General features: G+C 43.7%; 1 pseudogene across 1 annotated transcript; it reads right to left on the bottom strand.

Moving 5' to 3' along the window:
- Positions 1–5,796: 5,796 nt before the first annotated feature.
- Positions 5,797–20,943, bottom strand: LOC311130315 (gelsolin-like; annotated as a pseudogene). Its single transcript, XR_014615347.1, has 16 exons — positions 20,910–20,943; positions 19,620–19,804; positions 19,074–19,228; positions 16,130–16,291; positions 14,699–14,848; positions 14,211–14,300; positions 13,849–14,070; positions 13,096–13,311; positions 11,883–12,016; positions 11,644–11,734; positions 11,231–11,401; positions 8,535–8,712; positions 7,990–8,105; positions 7,548–7,626; positions 7,145–7,205; positions 5,797–6,829 (listed from the first exon to the last, which is right to left on the bottom strand). The product of XR_014615347.1 is annotated as a gelsolin-like (transcript).
- Between the last annotated feature and the right edge of the window lie 275 nt (positions 20,944–21,218).

Raw genomic sequence — 21,218 nt, 5'->3', positions numbered from 1 at the left:
GTTGCTGGACGTGTAGCTGAAATCTTCCTCCTCCTTCTAAGCCTTCTCGTCCTCTTCCTCTCCAATTCTGTGTCTGTCCAGAAACTGGCTGTGGGTATGAAACACCTGGTACCCCCCTTGGTGGCTGGTACAATTGCGGTTGGCCTTGTTCAGTTGAAGCTGTAACAGTGATTGTTGATTTGGTTCACTCTGATTCTTCATAACCAAAGCTTCTCTTCTCCACCAGTTGTATGATTGAGTTTTCTGAGAGTTTCTTGGTCCTGTTCTTTCTTGGTGTTGACATATCAGGATTCTTCAACAGCTTATATTCTAAGTTCTGTCCTCGAAATATCATCTTCCATCATCTTCTTACTTTTCTTCAGCTTCTTGGCCTCAATGTATTCTTCTCCTCCAATTCTTGGGATTATTTTCTCAGCAGGTTTTCTCCTTCTGTAGCTTCTCTTCTTGAGTTGTTCATCCAGTTGTGTTACTTCTTCTAAACTATTCGCTTTATCCAGGCATGATAAGCATCGGTCTATATCTTCTTCTATTTCTTCTGTGCCAGTCCTTGTAGGACAAACTCCTTTTGAATACACAGCACCTTTAGTCTCCTCTTTATCGTGGTCTTCATCTGAACTCAAATCTCTTGTATCCTTCTTCCTTCAACTTCCATCAGAGATCAAATCTCTAGTATCCTTCTTTCCTCTCTTGCCAACTTCCTTCTGATCACAGAGTCATATCCACCCATGATCTCTTCTCAATCACTCTGATCTTCATCTTCATCATCTTCTTCAAGTTCCATCTTCCTTAACCTCACTCTTCTCTTTCAGACATCTCATTTTCTTCCTTCTGGAGTTTTGGATTCATCTTTCTGGTCGTTTCTGCTTGTCCTCTATCTATTATTCGTTCATCTTCCTCTCCGATGCAACAATCACCCTGCTGGATGATCACTGGAAGCTGAGGATAAACATCCCTAAGCTCTACTTCCTTCTCATAAGGTGGGTGTCTTTTTGCTGAATCCGTATGTGAGACAGGTGTACTAACTTCTGCCATTAGTTTTCCTGTCACCTTTTCTTCCTTTAGCATTTTCTCTATACCTTTATCTTATCGCTGGAATCTTTTATCAGTTTTTGTTTGAGAATGAAGGGCAACTTTTGTTTCATTTGCCGGATAACCTAACACTACTTTAGTTAAAGGATTACTATTTTGTACTATATCAACCGGTGTAATCACTTTCATAGCCTTGATGTCGTTTTTCCCCATTGTAACAACCCTTTTATATTCCTTTATCGTGAATTATTTTATTTTAGACTATATAGCCTATGGCTTCCCCCCTTTAATTATTAATATAAACCAATCAACCAAAATATGAATATGAAAAAATTCAATTAAATTTTTTATTCAAAAACCATTTCTAATTAAAATAAAAAATCAATTAAAAAATCAATTAAAAATTATGAATAATTAAAACCAATTTTTTATTTCTATATCCTAGATTACCAATTTATCAATTAGTGGTGGCTATCTTACCACAACCCATCAGGAAAGTAAATGTAAGTTAGTCAACTTCACAGCAATCCCAAAACAAAGCCTCTAACCCTTCAACACTACAATTCCCATAAACCCCCTTGCTCTATAAGCACCTAATTATTTAAATTTTACAGAATAATGTCAGTCCTTGATTCCCAACACAACTCCAATCAACCCAAGTGATGCACATAGTCTCCAACTGCAAATTTTATTCAAATGATCAGTCTGTTGCCAAGCCTCTGTGAAATTGTCATAACATCAAATATCCTGTAGGGGAAGATTTTGTGAACAGACCAGTACCAAAACCTTTTTGACTTGATCCTCTGTCGCGTCACGTGACGTGTACGTCAGCACCCCCTGTCTTTCTCTCTCTCTCTCCCGTCGTATCGTCCTATTGCTCCTCTCATATGACAAAAGAACAGAGAAACAGAAAAAGATTTTAGTAGTTAATGCAATACTGAGTTACTTCCAGCATTCAATATTCCTTCGTTTACATTCACTTTAAGACTTAACTCAGGACTAAATAGATCGCTCAAAAACATTTTTATTTTATTTTAATCCGTCATTTAATTTAATTTATTACGTCAACATATACCTAATTTATAAATTCACTACATCCCAACAAATAGTTTCATTTTCAAACAGCAGCCGCTTTAAAACTATAAGATTCGTGTTAAAATCTCTCCTCTTTGTTCCCTCGTCTGTGTCTCTCTGTCTCACCCTGCGACACAGCCCCACAGAAATATGACACTTTTCCCACAATCCCGTGTTGTAGTTTTAGTAAACAACGTTTTGTAGTTTAGTGCCGTAAACCAACCTCTCATAATCTCGTGCCATAAACTCCAACGTTTTGTAGTGTAGTGTCGTAAAATTAAACGCATGCGCAATACATTAAAAAATACTTTTTCACCGTGGAAGGGAGATTCTTAGATCTCTCCCCAACCCCAAATAGCCGGTTAACAGTCCTGCTGTACCTCCGTTTTCCCCTCATAGTCAACAACATTTAACAGCGCTCACAAAACATAGAACCTGAATTACACAGACAAACATAATTTAAGAGGCTTTATCCCATCGCAGTGGACCTCCACGGTCACATGTTAGCATGCAGCATATTAGCATTTAGCATTAGCATTAGCCTGTATGCACCATGTAGCATAAAAACAATGCACCTGACATTGCGTCTTTAATTACTTTTTCCTTTTTTCTAACTTTAGGCTGCCGTGAGTATGGATATTTTATGAGCGGTTACTCCCAAGCAGATACCCCGTCGAATAGAAGATGAGCAGCAACTTACAATAAATCTATAACCCAACCCCAGTCCAAGACTGACCTGACAACACCTAGCGCGTTACCAGGATTTTATGGCCCACCCTTCTGGGGTCGCCTCGTTCGTTCCGAGGGCTTATCAAATCCTGCAATGTCCTAACTTGTATACATATCCTGGCCCCGATTGTTCTTGACTTACTATTCAAGCAACACATCTCTATAAACAATTTATAGGCTCTACCCACTTTTGCGCTGTTTTAAATTTTTTATAATGATTAGCCAGACTCCCAGTTATCAGCAATAACGCCACACAAGGCACATTTCGGTCGTAATGGTACATTTCTCCAGTGTACAATCACATAGCATCCAAACTAACAACTTCCAAAGCTGTGAGGAAAACTCACCCTTGTCTGGCCATGACTTCAAAACGAGTTAGCTTGGCGGCAACGAATGCAACAAAGAAGATTTGCAGACCAGCCCCACGTTGGGCGCCATTTGTCGTATCGGGTGAATGCTGGCAATTATTGCTGATGAACAAAGGAGTCCGCTCATACTGAACCTGGATCATAAGATTTATTCATATCACAAGCTTTCAGCATGAGTTACAGATGTCATGACACCCGGAGAACGGCGTCCCAGATTGCAATGGCCGTTCTGCCCTCTCCTTCGTTTTTCCCCCAGTATATATAATCTCCCCAAGATGTGGGTGGCTCCCTCTACTGTCCAATCCCCCGTCTCCCCTGGGGCGTCACCCCACAAACGCCACATTTGACCTAACATAAACAACATTCCATTTCTTCATGAAAAACATTTAACAAAGGCATAATCCTAATACACGACAATACAAACCTTATCTTACCTAGACCTATGGGCTAGGCTACATGAGGTGTGCTACTATGATTTGAAAAAGTCGCGAAAAAAGGCATGTGCTCTTTCCTGCCTTACTGCACACAAGCTGGGCATCATTCACAAGTGATAATATATCATTCACAAGTGATATATTGTCACCCATCGGACTATTCTTGATATAATCTTGTCTTTAAATATACTAAATAAGATAAGTGTGAAATTTGTTTTGATTTAGAATGGACCTTTATCATGCACCTGTCTCGAAACCGGGGCAGGGGAGGAAAATACATGTAATCTATGCACTTAAATGGCGAAAGGAGGACGCTTTTCCCGTGGTTCATTTTCATGCCAGCCAGGTAGGCTATATTGCTTAATATTAGGAACGTTGAGAAATAAATATAGTAGGCCTAGCCTATAGAAAGCTGATGGGATCCTCAACTTTTTAATAGAGGCTATCACACTGTTTTCTCACACAATTGCATAGCCTATAGAAATGTTGTGTAACATGACCTCATGGGCTCTCATGAAGTGTTTGATTAGATTTTCGATCACATTTGCATTGATGTCAGAGTGATTAGAGGGACAATAGAGTGCTGAGTACCAGGCAGTTAGCAAGTTGGTAGGCTACTAATGACCGTCAGCAGCAACAGAGCTTGGAGAAGTCTAATTACCGTGACTAAACGGTCATGTGGAATTTGACTGCCGTCATGACTCGTGGCCGCAGGTGTGACGGTAATACAGTCACTGTAACAGCCCTAGGCCAGACTACACTCAATCATAGGACCTACTGAAGAGATGAGTCTTCAGAAAATACTTAAAGGTTGAGACCTAGTCTGCGTCACATGAATTGGCAGACCATTCCATAAAAATTGAGCTCTATAAGAGAAAGCCCTGCCTCCACACACACACACACAGCCTGAGATAAGTAGGCCTGGCCCCCTCTGAGGGCTTAACTAATGTTTTATATAACATTGATTAGTGGGGTGGCTGTGGGTTAGCAGGGATAGTGGTAAAATAAGTAGGGTGGGTGGGCAAACCTAGCCTGGCTGACGCCACTCGTGGTACACAGCGAGGGAGAGTAGAGGAAAACTTTGGTGTTTGTTTGGTGGCAGTCAGACCAGGGTAAATCAACCCTGTGTCATGGGTAAATAGGTGGGTAAACCATAATGCAATAAACACTTATCTAAGTGTGTACACTGAGTTTAATTGAAGTTACCCTCCACAACATCACTGGTTGGGAGTAAGGCTACGCTCTTAGAAAAAAAGGTGCTATCTAAAACAAATACTAATTTATGTATACTGAACAAAAATATAACGCAACATGCAACAATTTCAAATATTTTTCTGTTACAGTTCATATAAGGAAATCAGTCCATTTAAATAAATAAATTAGGCCCTAAGCTATGGATTTCACATTACTGGGAATACAGATACCTTACACAAAAGGTAGGGGTGTGGATCGTAAAACTAGTCAGTATCTGGTGTGACCACCATTTGCAGCGCGAGATATCTCCTTCACATAGAGTTGATCAGGCTGTTGATTGTGGCCTGTGGAATGTTGTCCCACTCCTCTTCAATGGCTGTGCGAAGTTGCTGGATATTGGTGGTAACTGGAACACGCTGTCGTACACATTGATCCAGAGCAACCCAAACATGCTCAATGGGTGACATGTCTGGTGAGTATACAGGCCATGGAAGAACTGGGACATTTTCAGCTTATGCCTGCCCATACCATAACCCCACCGCCACCATGGGGCACTCTGTGCACAACGTTGAGCAAACCGCTCACCCACACGACACCATACACATGGTCTGGTTGGACGTACTATCAAATTCTCTAAAACAACGTTGGATACGGCTTATGGTAGAGAAATGAACATTAAATTATCTGGCAACAGCTCTGGTGGACATCCCTGCAGTCAGCATGCCAACTGCACGCTCCCTCAAAATTTGACACATCTGTGGCATTGTGTTGTGTGACAAAACTGCACGTTTTACAGTGGCCTTTTCATGTCCCCAGCACAGTGCACCTGTGTAACGATCATGCTGTTTAATCAGCTTCTTGATATGCCACACCTGTCAGGTGAATGGATTATCTTGGCAAAGGAGAATTGTTCACTAACAGGGAGATAAACACATTTGTGCACAACATTTGAGAGAAATAAGCTTTTTGTGCCTATGGAACATTTCTGGGATCTTTTATTTCAGCTCATGAAACATGGGACCAACATTTTACATGTTACGTTTATATTTTTGTTCAGTGTACATAATGCAAGACGCAATAAAAAAACACAACCTCCTTTCAAAAAGCAGGATGTTTTATTACAAACAATCATCAAATCCCATAAAACCTCACATATTAATTTGTTGTTTCTCTTCAGAAGTACATTTTTCTCAGATTCAGAGTAAAATTACAAAAGTATACAAGCATGAAATAGACTGTTAGGCTTATTTTTTTATGCCACATAAGATAGCAAAAGTGATTTTTTAAAATGCCATCATGGTTAATGCCACAGTTATACTTGAGATAAATATGTGTATTTAGCTATCATTCCTGTGTTTGAGCATTGGCACTTGTTTAATTGCGAAGCCACACAGTTATACATGATAATAATAAAATAAAGACATAATATTTGCTGAGACAGTCATCCAAGCATAGCCTGAGTGCCAGTCTGTTTGTGCTATCATTCTAACTTCTTGTCACTCATTGTCATGCCAAACATTTGGCTTGACAATCACAGCAACGGAGTATGCAAGAACACAAACAGATCTGAGACCAGGCTAATCCAATATAATGGACCAGACCAGTTTCATTGGGCTTATGGGTCCACGGGGGGCCAGTATAATTTATTTTATTTTATGTATGTACTCACTAGCTCTGGATAAGAGCGTCTGCTAAATGACTAAAATGTCAAATGTAACTGCTTGCAGATGTCTTGCAGATGTCTTGGCCTTGTGATTTCAGGAGTAGAGGATAGTGCAGGAGAAGAAGCCATGCGAGGGGAGGGGAGGGAGCAGGAGGAAGTGGTTGAGCACAGTAAAGTTTAAAAGCGGGCGCGGATACGCTCCAGAGGGTCGGTTTCCCACATCTTGGGGTCCCAGGCCTGGAACCAGCCGGTGAAGGTTGGCGGTTCCATTCCCTGCTTGATCATAGTGATGGCAATGCCCTGGCGACCAGAGGGGTCCGAATCCACATAGTCTTTGGCTGAAAGACAAGAAGAAAGCTCTACATGAAGTCCCATAGATCAGAGTTTCACAAACTCGGTCCTGGTGCCCCCCTTGGATGCACGTTTTGGTTTTTGCCCTCGCACTACACAGCTGATTCAAATAATCAACTCATCATCAAGCTTTGATTATTTGAATCAGCTGTGTAGTGTGAGGGCAAAAACCAAAACGTGCACCCCAGGGGTGGGCCCCAGGACAGAGTTTGGGAAACCCTGCCAAAGATTGACACTTTTTGTTAGTGACTACACTGAGTGTATGTTTGAACAATGGCCAATAGATTATTAATCAATCGTACCAATTTTTGCTGATCCGGTCCTCTCCACCTCATTGGCCTCGTTGCCGATCCAGAGGAAGATCTGTAAAAGTAATAGAAGAAGAGAGTTGATCATCCATAGAAATAGAATGACTAGAACAGACATTCCAATTCAAATCATTGCTCCATGATGGGTGGAGCGGAGGCCATTTGAGTGGTACCCATGCCAGGAAGTATATCATTCTATTTCTATGGGTTCAACCCTGCGCCCTCAGGGGATTATGGGATAGGGAAACAATAAAAGCGGGATGTGGAGAGGGATTGGAGGATTGGACCACTTCCTTTAAAAACGATCATAGCAGGACTTCAGTTGTATCAGAGCCACTGCGATCATGTGGATGGATTATACTGTATAATAGTATTCAACATCAGGCCAAGACCTTACCTGATCCCAAGTGTCCAGAAGCATGACGTCATCAGTTGCCAAGTCTGACTGGTTTGAAATCTCCAGGCACCTCCTCAGCCTGAGAGAGAGAGAGAGCAGAGAGAGAGAGAGAGAGACAAGAGAGAGAGAGAGAGTAGAAGAGAGAGAGAGTGGTAGAGAGAGAGAGAGAGAGAGAGAGAGGAGAGAGAGAGAGAGAGAGAGAGAGAGAGAGAGAGAGAGAGAGAGAGGAGAGAGAGAGAGAGAGAGAGAGAGAGTGAGAGAGAGAGAGAGAGAGAGAGAGAGAGAGAGAGAGAGAGAGAGAGAGAGAGAGAGAGAGAGAGAGAGAGAGAGAGAGAGAGAGAGAGAGAGAGAGAGAGAGAGAGAGATGAATACAGAGTATCCTTCACAACCAAATATTCCATCCCTCCATCCTTACACTAAGAGAAAGCCCCCCTCTACTCACTATGAGCCGGCCAGTCTTGTTAGAGCAGCCAAACAGGCGTGGTGGCTTGACCATCTTCTGCAGACTCCTAGAGGTCTGGTACTCCTTCTTCCCTCCCAGAGCAGACCAGAACCCAGCTGGGGAAGGATGCAGAACAATACAATATGGTACATCAGAAACACTCATCATACCAGTATGGAAAAACAAGTTTCAATCAATGAAAAATAAACTATAAAGTGGCCGGCAATGACATTTGCCTCAAAAACGAAAAGTAGCTATAGAAAACACAATAATATATTCAAGTGAGTACATCATTTTGTAATGACTGTTCACATGTATTATTTGTTAATAAAAGTGTTACAATAAATGTATTTAAAAGATAAAAACCTAATGTAAATGAATCCTATCATCACTAAAACATGTTATGTTACCCATACACAAAAAAAAATGTGTGCACGCATGACTGTAAGTCACTTTGGATAAAAGCGTCTGCTAAATGGCATATTATTATATTATATTATTATTTATGTTAAGACAGTGACCAGGTGTAAGACTAAAACACCCACCTGGCTCCTTGCCCTCTGACACCTCAGTGGCACTTCCTCCTCCCAGGAAAGAGGTGACGTACTGGGCTGCAGCCAGCTCCTCCTCAGTGGCCCCCACTCCCCTCCACAGGAACACAGTGTTAGGGGACTTCAGGACAAACACATCATTGGTATTCAGGAACGCAGCAGAGGGCTCCACCTGGATAGGAGAGGATGGGAGAGAGGGGGGAGAGGGAGAGATAGCGAGAGAGAGAGAAGTGGTGAGGTACTCATATCCTATAATCCTCTTCAGTTACTGTATTAACTGGCAGAATATCTATTTTTCCTTTCTCATATTCCTTCTGTAACTTCATAACTTCTGCCCTAATTTAATGCAATCCCGATCATTCAAAATAGCAGTGGTTAGTACTATAGGTTATGTATGTTGTGTGATCACCTAAACCTACATAGGCCTTCAGTGTGTGTGTGTGTCACGGATTTAGCCGAGGCTGCTCCTCCTCCTTGCTCGGGCAGGCTTCGGCGTTCGTCGTCCCCGGAGTACTAGCTGCCACCGATCTAGGTTTCAGCAATCATCTAGATTGGTCTGCTTTGTGTACACCTGTTTCCCATTAGTGTTGATGGTTTCCCTTTATAACCCCTGTCTGTCATTCGTTTGTTGTGTGTGATTGTTCTCAGTTTGTTTTCGGCAGGACTGTGTATTGCGATTATTGTTCCTCCCGGTTTTGGAGGTTTTGTTGTTTTGTACTTTTCATTACGTTTATTAGTAAAGTACATCTGCCAGTCTCTCGGTGTCCTGCGCTTGACTTCGTTCACCGCATACACGTTTATCCTGACAGAATCACACACCTTCCATGGAGTCAGCAGGAGCGGCGGTGCCAGCTGGATCAGTGGAGGAACGCGTTGAACAACAAGCGGCCATGATCCAGGCTCTCGGCACCACCATGGAACGGGTGGTGAGCACTATGGAGCGATGGGAAAGAGGGGGTCTGCCTACACCTCCTCCTACGATACCACCACCATCGGCATAAGGCGCTAGTAGATTCAGGCGCAGCTGGGAATTTTATAGATCGCCAGTTCACCTATAAGTTAGGGATTCCTATTGTACCCGTTGATGTGCCCTTCCCCATCCATGCCCTAGATAGCCGTCCTTTGGGGTCAGGATTGATTAGGGAAGTCACAGCACCTCTCAAGATGAAAACGCAGGAGGGCCATGAGGAGTTAATTAGTCTGTATTTGATGGATTCTCCTGCGTTTCCCGTGGTGTTGGGACTCCCCTGGTTAATGTCACATGACCCCAACATTTCATGGCAGCAGAGGGCTCTCAAGGGATGGTCTGATCAGTGTTTCGGGCGGTGTGTAGGTGTTTCCATAGGGGCAACGACGGTGGAAAGTCCGAACCAAGTTCCCCCCATGCACATTCCACCTGAATATGCCGATTTGGCGCTCGCCTTCAGTAAAAAGAAGGCGACTCAATTACCACCTCATCGACAGGACGATTGTGCGATAGACCTCCAAGTAGGCGCTGCGCTTCCTCGTAGTCATGTGTATCCTCTGTCTCAGGAGGAGACGGCAGCTATGGAGACATATGTCGCCGAATCTCTGGGACAGGGATACATACGGCCATCCACTTCCCCTGTGTCATCGAGTTTCTTTTTTGTGAAGAAGAAGGATGGGGGTTTACGCCCGTGTATTGATTACCGTGGTCTCAATCAGATCACAATCAAGTACAGCTATCCTCTCCCTCTGATTGCTAGTATGACGGAGTCATTACACGGGGCGCGATTCTTCACAAAATTGGACCTCAGGAGCGCGTACAACCTGGTGCGCATTAGGGAGGGAGATGCATTTAGTACAAGACAGCATTTAGTACAACCTCGGGTCACTATGAGTACCTTGTCATGCCATACGGTTTAATGAATGTTCCTTCAGTATTCCAGTCGTTTGTGGACGAGATTTTCCGGGACTTGCATGGACAGGGTGTAGTGGTGTATATTGATGACATTCTAATATACTCCGCTACACGTGCCGAGCATGTGTCCCTGGTGCGTTGGGTGCTTGGTAGACTGTTGGAGCATGACCTGTATGTGAAGGCAGAGAAGTGTCTGTGGAGTGGGAGGGGTACGGTCCGGAGGAACGGTGCTGGGTCCCTAGGAGGGACATCCTAGACCCCTCCATGCTGAGGGATTTCCACCGGAGTCATCCGACTCGCCCTGCTCCGCGTCCTCCTGGCCGTCCCTGAGGCCGGGGTCGGCGCACGGCTGGAGCCGCGCGTCAAGGGGGGGGGGGGGTACTGTCACGGATTTAGCCGAGGCTGCTCCTCCTCCTTGCTCGGGCAGGCTTTGGCGTTCGTCGTCCCCGGAGTACTAGCTGCCACCGATCTAGGTTTCAGCAATCATCTAGATTGGTCTGCTTTGTGTACACCTGTTTCCCATTAGTGTTGATGGTTTCCCTTTATAACCCCTGTCTGTCATTCGTTTGTTGTGTGTGATTGTTCTCCGTTTGTTTTCGGCAGGACTGTGTATTGCGATTATTGTTCCTCCCTGTTTTGGAGGTTTTGTTGTTTTGTACTTTTCATTACGTTTATTAGTAAAGTACATCTGCCAGTCTCTCGGTGTCCTGCGCTTGACTTCGTTCACCCCATACAGGTTTATCCTGACAGTGTGTGTGTGTATGCGACCAATAACATTTGATTTGTATATGTTGTGTGACTGACTGACCTCTACAGCCCGTGTGGCCCTGGTGGAGCTCTGACGGATGTGGAAGAGGCGTGTGGAGCCCACCCTGCTCTGGCCCCCCTTACGGGACGTCCCCCCCAGGTGGATCACCATGGGCTTCCCCTTGAACAGACTCATCAGGTGGGCCGGCTCCTGGCCCTGAGTCACCCGCACCTGGAGGAGAGAGGAGGAGATGAGACACTTCAGCACATCCGTCAAACCATAGAATAGGATCGACACACACACAAGAGGCTGGAACCTGCACAGGGTCAGCCACAGAGCAGCGCCTCTGGAGCCTTCACCAGTCCAACCATTTAAGTCAAGACGATGATATACAGAGAACCCCTTTTATTACATATGTGATGTGATTAAATCAGATATATCTGTTCTGAATAGTGTCTGTATTAGTATTTTACCTGGACAGGAGACCCTCCCATGGAGTTGTCCAGCCTGACAGTCAGGAAGGCGGAGGCAGCCAGCTCATCCTGAGTACACTTCAGCCCCTGCCTGCAATCAATTAATCAATCAATCTTATAGGGATATGAATAGGGAAAAACACAGAGAATGGATGTGCTCCTGCCTCCTGCAGAGCTAGGCCTATAGCTTACACCTGATTATGTCTCCCTCTTGTGGTGACATGGTGAACAACACTCACCAGGTGTAGATGATGTGCTGCTCCCTGCCTCCCAGGCGGTAGCTGTACAGGACCAGGTAGCAGTCACCTCCATAGAACTGACCATAGCTGGAAGGGTCCACTGGCACCTGGTCACCATCCTCCACACGCCACACCTGAGGAGGAGACCCATCGCCTTTATGTTACGACATACACTGAGTGTACAAAACATTAAGAACACCTTCCTAATATAGAGTTGCACCCCCACTTTTGCCCTCAGAACAGCCTCAATAAATAATAATAATATAATATGCCATTTAGCAGACGCTTTTATCCAAAGCGACTTACAGTCATGCGTGCATACATTTTTTTTTTTTTTTTTTTTTGTCAGGGCATGGACTCTACAAGGTGTCGAAAGCGTTCCACAGGGATGCTGGCCCATGCTGACTCTAGTGCTTCGTCAAGGATGTCCTTTGGGTGGTGGATCATTCTTGATACACATGGGAAACTGAAAAACCCAGCAGCGTTGCAGTTCTTGACACAAACCGGTGCGCCTGGCACCTACTACCATTCCCCGTTCAAAGGCAATTAAATCTTGTCTTGCCCATTCACCCTCTGAATGGCACACATACACAATCCATGTCTCAATTGTCTCAAGGCTTAAACGTCCTTCTTTAACCTGTCTCCTCCCCTTCATCTACACTGATTTAAGTGGATTTAACAGGTGACATCTATAAGGGATAATAGCTTTCACCTGGATTCACCTGGTCAGTCTGTCATGGAAAGGTGTTCTTAATGTTTTGTATACTCAGTGTAGTGAGTCTACATCTATGAACATTTATGTGATGTAAAAATGAAGGGGGGGGGGGAAATCAACCAGGTTACAGGAGTGCTCCACATCCCACCTGCAGAAATAGCCTGGCAGCTGGCAGAGAGAGGTGGCAGGACACCAGAACTGAAACCCAACAAGCTTTTCATTTAATAAATAAAACCCAATGTTCATAATGTTTTGTACACTCAGTGTACTTCTCCCAGTGTGTCATGTTCTACATTAAAAACATCAGGAGTAGTAGAGTTAGATCAGTGTTTCCCGAACCTCTCCTACAGTACCTATGCAGTAGATACATTTCAGTTGAATGCATTCAGTTGTACAACTGACTAGGTATCCCCTTTACCTTTCCCTTTCACAGCCACTTGTTTGATATAGTCCTGAGTTAGATCTTTGTATGTCATCACTAGTATCTTCCAGCCGTACCTGAACCTTCCCGGATCCGTCATCCACCATGCCGTGCTGGGCTGCCATGGTCTTGTTGGTGTGCAGGGCGGAGGAGTCGAAGGGGACCTGCGCCACCCTGGCGATACGCCCCAAGCTGTAGGCCTGGCCTGGGCCCGTGGTCTGGTCCTTATCCTTCCAGTTACAGAAGAACTGCTTGAACAGGGTGGTCTCACCTCCGCCCGGCAACACCTGGACCTATAGAATACAGTAGAGTAGACATCAAAGGACTTGATCAATCCACAGATCTGAGAGGATGTTGATGGGATTTGGAGTGGTTGCTGTCATGGAATGCCATTCCCCTTATGTATGGAAAATGCCAGACCGGCGGGATTAACATGTGTTCTTCCAGAGTTTACATTTACATTACATTTTAGTCATTTAGCAGACGCTCTTATCCAGAGCGACTTACAGTTAGTGAATACATTTTTTTAATTTTTTATACTGGCCCCCCGTGGGAATCGAACCCGCAACCCTGCCGTTGCAAACGCCATGCTCTATCAACTGAGCTACATCCCTGCCGGCCATTCCCTCCCCTACCCTGGACGACGCTGGGCCAATTGTGCGCCGCCCATGAGTCTCCTGGTCGCGGCCGGCTGCGACAGAGCCTGGATTCGAACCAGGATCTCTAGTGACACAGTGTTACCACTTCAGACTAACTTCCCAAACATGGGTACAACTTCAGAATATTCAAGGCAGCAGTAGTGACGGGGGAGCCGTTTGCTATAACGTTACCTGGGTGTGTCTGGGGTACTTCTTCTCCTTGATGAACTGTTCTGCGGCCTTCATGGCAGCATTGCGTTCAGCTGTGTTGGCACTAGGTCCTTTCCAGATGAAGATCTTGGTGTCCACTCCATTGTCCAGAATGTAACACTCACTGGGGGAGAGCATTTCTTGTTTGAAGGGGCAGGTCTGGGCCACCACTGACGCCTTCATGGAGCCTGCCGCATCAGAGATCTACAACACAATACACATATTTATTCATCAATATTATACAGCGACAACGGAAATTGATCATTTTGCTGTCACAGTACCCAGCGCCATCACACAACACACACACGTCAGACTGGGAGCATCGCAAGGCTGCACATCTTTACCATGTAGAGAGCTCCCTTCTTCTGGTTGGATCTATCGACAGACTCGTCATCAGGGCTTCCTGCAGGGATGTTGGGTTTGGGCCCTAGAGCCTAAAAATAAACACAATCACAACAATGCTTCCTGTCGTCAATAAGGGGAAATAAGTCATAGACAAGTTTATCAGCTCTGCCTATGAAGTCCCAGTGCACTCATCTAAGGTTCCAGCATTGCATAAAATACCTTGTATAGAGTTTGTGACCACCATGACTAGGAACAACTCCTTACCCTTTAAATGCTTTGAATGAGATAAGGTCGTACTGCAATGACTTAGCGTGCCCAGAGAGAATAACAATGCCAGATGTCAGTAACCATCTCTCCCAATATTCTCTGACCCTTCCAATGTTACAGGGTCAAGAAGTGGTGGTGAAGGTGACTCACATCGATGACAGCCTGTGGCTATCCTCCCTCCTCGATCATCTGTTTGTGTGTGTGTGTGTGAGTGACTCACGTCGATGACAGCCTGTGGCTCTCCTCCCTCCTCAACCATCTGCAGCGTGGCACGGCCATTCCTCTCGTTGTCACGGACATCGATGGCCACCTGGGATGCCTTCAGACGCTCGAAGTGGTTGCACTCACTGCCACACCACTGGAAGATGTCCTGAGAATAGAAACAAAAGTTGTCTGAATGGCCATGACTCAGCCTAAGGGTAAGGGAAGAGACTCTTGCCTCTGAATATAAATACAATATATAATAATATATGCCATTTAGCAGATGCTTTTATCCAAAGTGACTTGCGTGCATACATTTTACATATGGGTGGCCCCAGGAACTACTATTTATGCATTGGGGAGAGTGGGGTAAGTTGAGCCAAAGGGGTAAGTTAAGCCACCCTTGTTTATAGGAAACCATACAGAAAATGTATCATTTAGCCAAATATTTAGGAAGAGGTCATCATTTCATGGAGCCTGTGAAGGAAGAAACCACATGGAAAAAGTGGTAAGCAAGTTAGGTCCAACAAACTGATTTTCAAATTATTATTTTGTGTTAGAGGTTTCATGATGCTTGTATCTAAACCAAAGTAGATACTTTTAAGATTGTTCTATACATCAGTTGGGGTCTCTATAAGCTTCAATAAACCTAGCATGAAAGTGCATTCTTGTAGCTGTGTGGGCTAATTTGGTAAAAATGTTTGCCTTTGGGTACGTTGAGCCAATGGCAAGTTGAGCAAATTGAAGTTTCTTCCCAGGCGTAATGCAAGGCATTATCTCTGGGATATGAGGTAACAACAGGTCCTGGCCTATGTTAAAAGTGTTTGTTAGGTGTTAAGTCTGTATTACAATATGCTTAAAATGATTAAAAGACAAAAAAACGATTGTGATTGTATTGAATTGTGTTTGGGAAAAAAGCTAGACATGGTTTTAAAAAGGTAGTGGTAATAATTCATTCAGTACAGAAATATGTAGTTGGCTTAACTAACCCCATACCCGGGGTAAGTTGTGCCAAGAGACCACTTTTTCTGGACAAGCTATGTTTTCAAGACGGTAAAGTTTACAGGATTTCTGTTTATTACCAGGGATACAGACTATCCTGAAATATATGTAGATATCTTTGTTAGACAGAATACTATATTTGCCTTGACGGAGTGATGCTGAAAGTAAAAATAACTTCAACTTACCCCACTCTCCCCTACTTATGCATGCTCATGCATGATCCACAAAATAACAACTGGGGTATTTTACAACCCTCTCCTTTTTTGGAGCTGTCATCACCCCCATTACACATATGCAAACATTGTGCATGTGGAATCATTGTGTTTCTGCCTATGTGACAATCCCCCTATGTAGCATTGGCCAAGTTCAACACATGTGGGTCTGGTTGAGGAGACTTAGTAACATATCATCAATTAGCTTAGTCACCGGTACGCTATCCCAGCCTCACCTTTCCCAGGTCAATGATGAAGCAGTCTCCTCTGTTGAAGCTGGACCAGGACATGTCTACCTCTGTGGCCCTGATGGTCCTGCGGCCCTTGATGTGCAGCAGACGCTTGACGTTCATGTCGTTGGTCACCACGTGCTGGAAGCCAGAGGCCACCCCACCTTGCTGAAGGACAGAGAATGGAAATACTGTGTCAGGTTAACGAAGCTAACAATAATACATTGTTTATAAGAAGTTTATATATATATATATATATGTTACATACTGCATGTTAAACTCCAACTTCATTGTGAGTAACTTTGTCCAGAGTAGTAAGTAAACATTTACTTCCAATGCTTCCTATACTTTCCAATCCAGAAGTCAATATAAAATCTTGCCAGACATGCAGCCATTTGGCTTTCTGGAATTATACCCAGATGTATCCTCCCTTAGCCTGTCTACCATTTCAAACTCTCCATGGCAACCCTCTTTGGAAAACTTTATCCACTGTAGAAGCTAAAACTTAAAGACACACAGTACTATAAATAGCACAGTTAGCTTTTCAGCAAATCCCTCTTTTGTGCATGTACAGCTTCAAATCTGTGCAACATGTGTCATTACTCATTAGTATTTCAATACTTTGATGGGTGTGTTGCTGTTGGGGTTGTTCTCACTAGAGTATTGATTAATACACCTTTGACCATCCTTTAACCGGACGCTGGTAATCAATAGCTGTGAAATTGAATCTCATTAGTCAACAAGTTCAAATGGGACTCTACTCTACTTATCAATACTTAACCTAATAATGAGAAACCCACACACATTCTTTCTGATAATGACCCTTCCCTTCAATGCATTGGGGTTCAATGTCATTGACAAACACAGATACGTATAGTAGTGGGCTGTATAACAACAGAGTAAGCATCTAAGTGCTGGAAAGGGAAACCAAAACTATACTGCGGTTGTCATGCGAAATACAGCGAGACCTTCAGTCATTTTTAAAAGGATGTACAGTACTGTATTTGTATTTATTACGGATCCCCATTAGCTGATGCCAAGGCAGCTGCTACTCTTCCTGGGGTCCAAACACATTAAGGCACTTGCATTACATATAAAACAAAACATACAGTGGAGAAAAAAAAGTATTTAGTCAGCCACCAATTGTGCAAGTTCTCCCACTTAAAAAGATGAGAGAGGCCTGTAATTTTCATCATAGGTACACGTCAACTATGACAGACAAATTGAGAAAAAAAATCCAGAAAATCACATTGTAGGATTTTTAATGAATTTATTTGCAAATTATGGTGGAAAATAAGTATTTGGTCACCTACAAACAAGCAAGATTTCTGGCTCTCACAGACCTGTAACTTCTTCTTTAAGAGGCTCCTCTGTCCTCCACTCGTTACCTGTATTAATGGCACCTGTTTGAACTTGTTATCAGTATAAAAGACACCTGTCCACAACCTCAAACAGTCACACTCCAAACTCCACTATGGCCAAGACCAAAGAGCTGTCAAAGGACACCAGAAACAAAATTGTAGACCTGCACCAGGCTGGGTAGACTGAATCTGCAATAGGTAAGCAGCTTGGTTTGAAGAAATCAACTGTGGGAGCAATTATTAGGAAATGGAAGACATACAAGACCACTGATAATCTCCCTCGATCTGGGGCTCCACGCAAGATCTCACCCCGTGGGGTCAAAATGATCACAAGAACGGTGAGCAAAAAATCCCAGAACCACACGGGGGACCTAGTGGATGACCTGCAGAGAGCTGGGACCAAAGTAACAAAGCCTACCATCAGTAACACACTATGCCGCCAGGGACTCAAATCCTGCAGTGCCAGACGTGCCCCCCTGCTTAAGCCAGTACATATCCAGGCCCGTCTGAAGTTTGCTAGAGTGCATTTGGATGATCCAGAAGAGGATTGGGAGAATGTCATATGGTCAGATGAAACCAAAATAGAACTTTTTGGTAAAAACTCAACTCGTCGTGTTTGGAGTTCAAAGAATGCTGAGTTGCATCCAAAGAACACCATACCTACTGTGAAGCATGGGGGTGGAAACATCATGCTTTGGGGCTGTTTTTCTGCAAAGGGACCAGGACGACTGATCCGTGTAAAGGAAAGAATGAATGGGGCCATGTATCGTGAGATTTTGAGTGAAAACCTCCTTCCATCAGCAAGGGCATTGAAGATGAAACATGGCTGGGTCTTTCAGCATGACAATGATCCCAAACACACCGCCCGGGCAACGAAGGAGTGGCTTCGTAAGAAGCATTTCAAGGTCCTGGAGTGGCCTAGCCAGTCTCCAGATCTCAACCCCATAGAAAATCTTTGGAGGGAGTTGAAAGTCTGTGTTGCCCAGCGACAGCCCCAAAACATCACTGCACTAGAGGAGATCTGCATGGAGGAATGGGCCAAAATACCAGCAACAGTGTGTGAAAACCTTGTGAAGACTTACAGAAAACGTTTGACCTGTGTCATTGCCAACAAAGGGTATATAACAAAGTATTGAGAAACTTTTGTTATTGACCAAATACTTATTTTCCACCATAATTTGCAAATAAATTCATAAAAAATCCTACAATGTGATTTTCTGGATTTCTTTTCCTCATTTTGTCTGTCATAGTTGACGTGTACCTATGATGAAAATTACAGACCTCTCTCATCTTTTTAAGTGGGAGAACTTGCACAATTGGTGGCTGACTAAATAATGTTTTCCCCCACTGTAAAACAGTACATCATATAACATTATTACACCACTACATATCTACAATACAAAATGTATAATAGCACCATACAACAATATTACAATATACGTGTGTGTAGAGTGTTCATGCTAGCGTGTGCGTGGTTATCTTTATTTAACCAGAAACACTTGAGGTTAGACACCTCTTTTTCGATGGCGACCTGATCTACGCTGATATGCCAAACGGTCTCTCCAAGATATTATTCTGTAATATCTAACCTTGTACTTGATGCCAGACTTGAAGTAACCCAGGAAGGTGATAGATTCGTTGTTCTGCACCTCTCTGAACTGGACCGGGCCTCCGCCCAGGAAATCATCCAGCTGGGTGGTAAAGATGGCCGCCGCACCTTTCTCATCCTGAGAACTCTCACTTCCTGTGGTATCAGCCAATAGAGACAAGGGGAGTTGAGAAAGAAGACCAATGGGAAAGTCCATATGAACATACAGAACGGTGTAGGTTGAAGTTTTCCCTAGGTGCTGTACTTGGGTCAGTTTAGCATTTGTCCTACTAATGGTTAAGGTTAGGATTGCTGATCCTAGATCTGTACATAGGGGAAACTTCTCCCCGGAGCATACACAACATACAAGGGAGGAACCTTTCAGTCAATTATCAAATAGATAGGACAGGTGAACAGGCATGTATCTTTTGATAACGCTCATCACTATGTGGGCATTTCCTGCACGTATAGGATAGTGGTTAGAGGCTCAGCCTGAGTGACCCTGGTGGTAGGCTATATCAGTCGGGTAACCAGCTCTCGCTCTCACCCAGCCACATGTGGATGTAGTATGAGGGGGCGGCGGTGGTGTAGAGCAGAACGTAGCAGTCTCCGGTGAAGAAGTTCCCGTGGAGCTGTTTAAGAACCGGCTTCAGATCCATCTTCTCCACGCGCCACACCTGGAGACCAGGCTCCTTCCCTGCAGTCTGGAATTCCTTATGGAACACCATGGTTCTGGAGAGGAGGAAGAGTAACAAAGTAACATTTCATACTTGAGCTTGCCATATTTAGGACTTCAACAATATTATGTAATAGTAACCAAACCCTATCTCAAGCCACTACTCTACAAGCCATCTAACTATTTCCGCCTTGATCTAATTCTCTGTGTTTGGTGAGTGCTATACAAGATGACTGTCATTATCACTGACAAACACAAAAAACCCTCAGTGATGTCAAAGATATGATGGAAACTTATGGCTCTTTATCACCTGTTATGGAGGCCTTTAAATCAAAACAAAGTTTATTGGTTGCGTACACAGATTTGCGAATATTATCGCAGGTGCAACAAAATGCTTGTTTCTAGCTCCAACAGTGCAGTAATATTTTGCAATATAATAACAATACACACATAATCCAAAAATGTACAAAATATCAGAACGAGCAATATCAGAACGAGCAATATCAGAACAAGTAATATCAGAGTCCGTCTGGAGAGCGTCTGTAGTGGGAAAGGTTAATCTATGGTGCTAATAATTGTCACGCCTACTCCCGCTCTCCCGCTCCAGTGCTGATGTTGCTGGTCTACTAACCACCGGTCCTGGCAACCCACATTACGCGCACCTGGCAACCATCATTACGCACACCTGAGCCCCATCGTTATGCACACCTGGACTTTATCATCACCTTAATTACTCTCCCTTTATTTAGCCCTCAGTAGCCTTAGTATTCAGGCAGTATTGGTTTTGTTTTCATGTCCAGTACGCTTCTCTCGTTTTGTATATATTCATGTTCTTTGTTATTAAACTCACCAACTGCACCTGCTTCCTGACTCCCTGCGTCTATGTTACAATAATGGAAGTAGATGTACCAAAGTAGGTTTCATAATACACTACTACTATGGTGTGCTGTCATATGTGTATGAGGATAATTACTGTACGTCACAAGTAAAATCGGTTAGCTCATGTTTGACTTCATGTCATATAGTTCCATTGAATCCTTATAGGATCCTTAATACACAACACAGGGCAAAGCTTCCCATTCTCAGTGAATGTTCTTTTCAGGTAAACAGAGGTTATTGTTGGCCCACCGAAGAAAAGGCCATATGAACAGTATTACTTACATAAGACAGGTGTGTGTTCTGTTGAATGGCCCACCGTAATGGCAGCAGATATCAAGGTGTCTGTTTGCAAAACAAATATTTGTTGGAGACCAATCATTCTTTTGTTGGACAGTATTTCTTTACTATGGATGTCTTCCAGTCCACATCATTAAAACAAAAAGGTTATGTCTGCTTGAATTTATAAACTCATGTGTGTGCAACCTACAATGCAAGTCAGTCAACCTGTCTTTATTATGTCTCTCATATCAGACTTAACATGAAACCTGTTACTTTACTATTATTACTCCTTTATTGAGAATTGTGTCTCTA

This window comes from Coregonus lavaretus (genome assembly GCF_964263955.1).
Source record: "Coregonus lavaretus genome assembly, chromosome: 6".
NCBI lineage: Eukaryota > Metazoa > Chordata > Actinopteri > Salmoniformes > Salmonidae > Coregonus > Coregonus lavaretus.
This window is presented reverse-complemented; position numbering and strand designations above follow the sequence as displayed.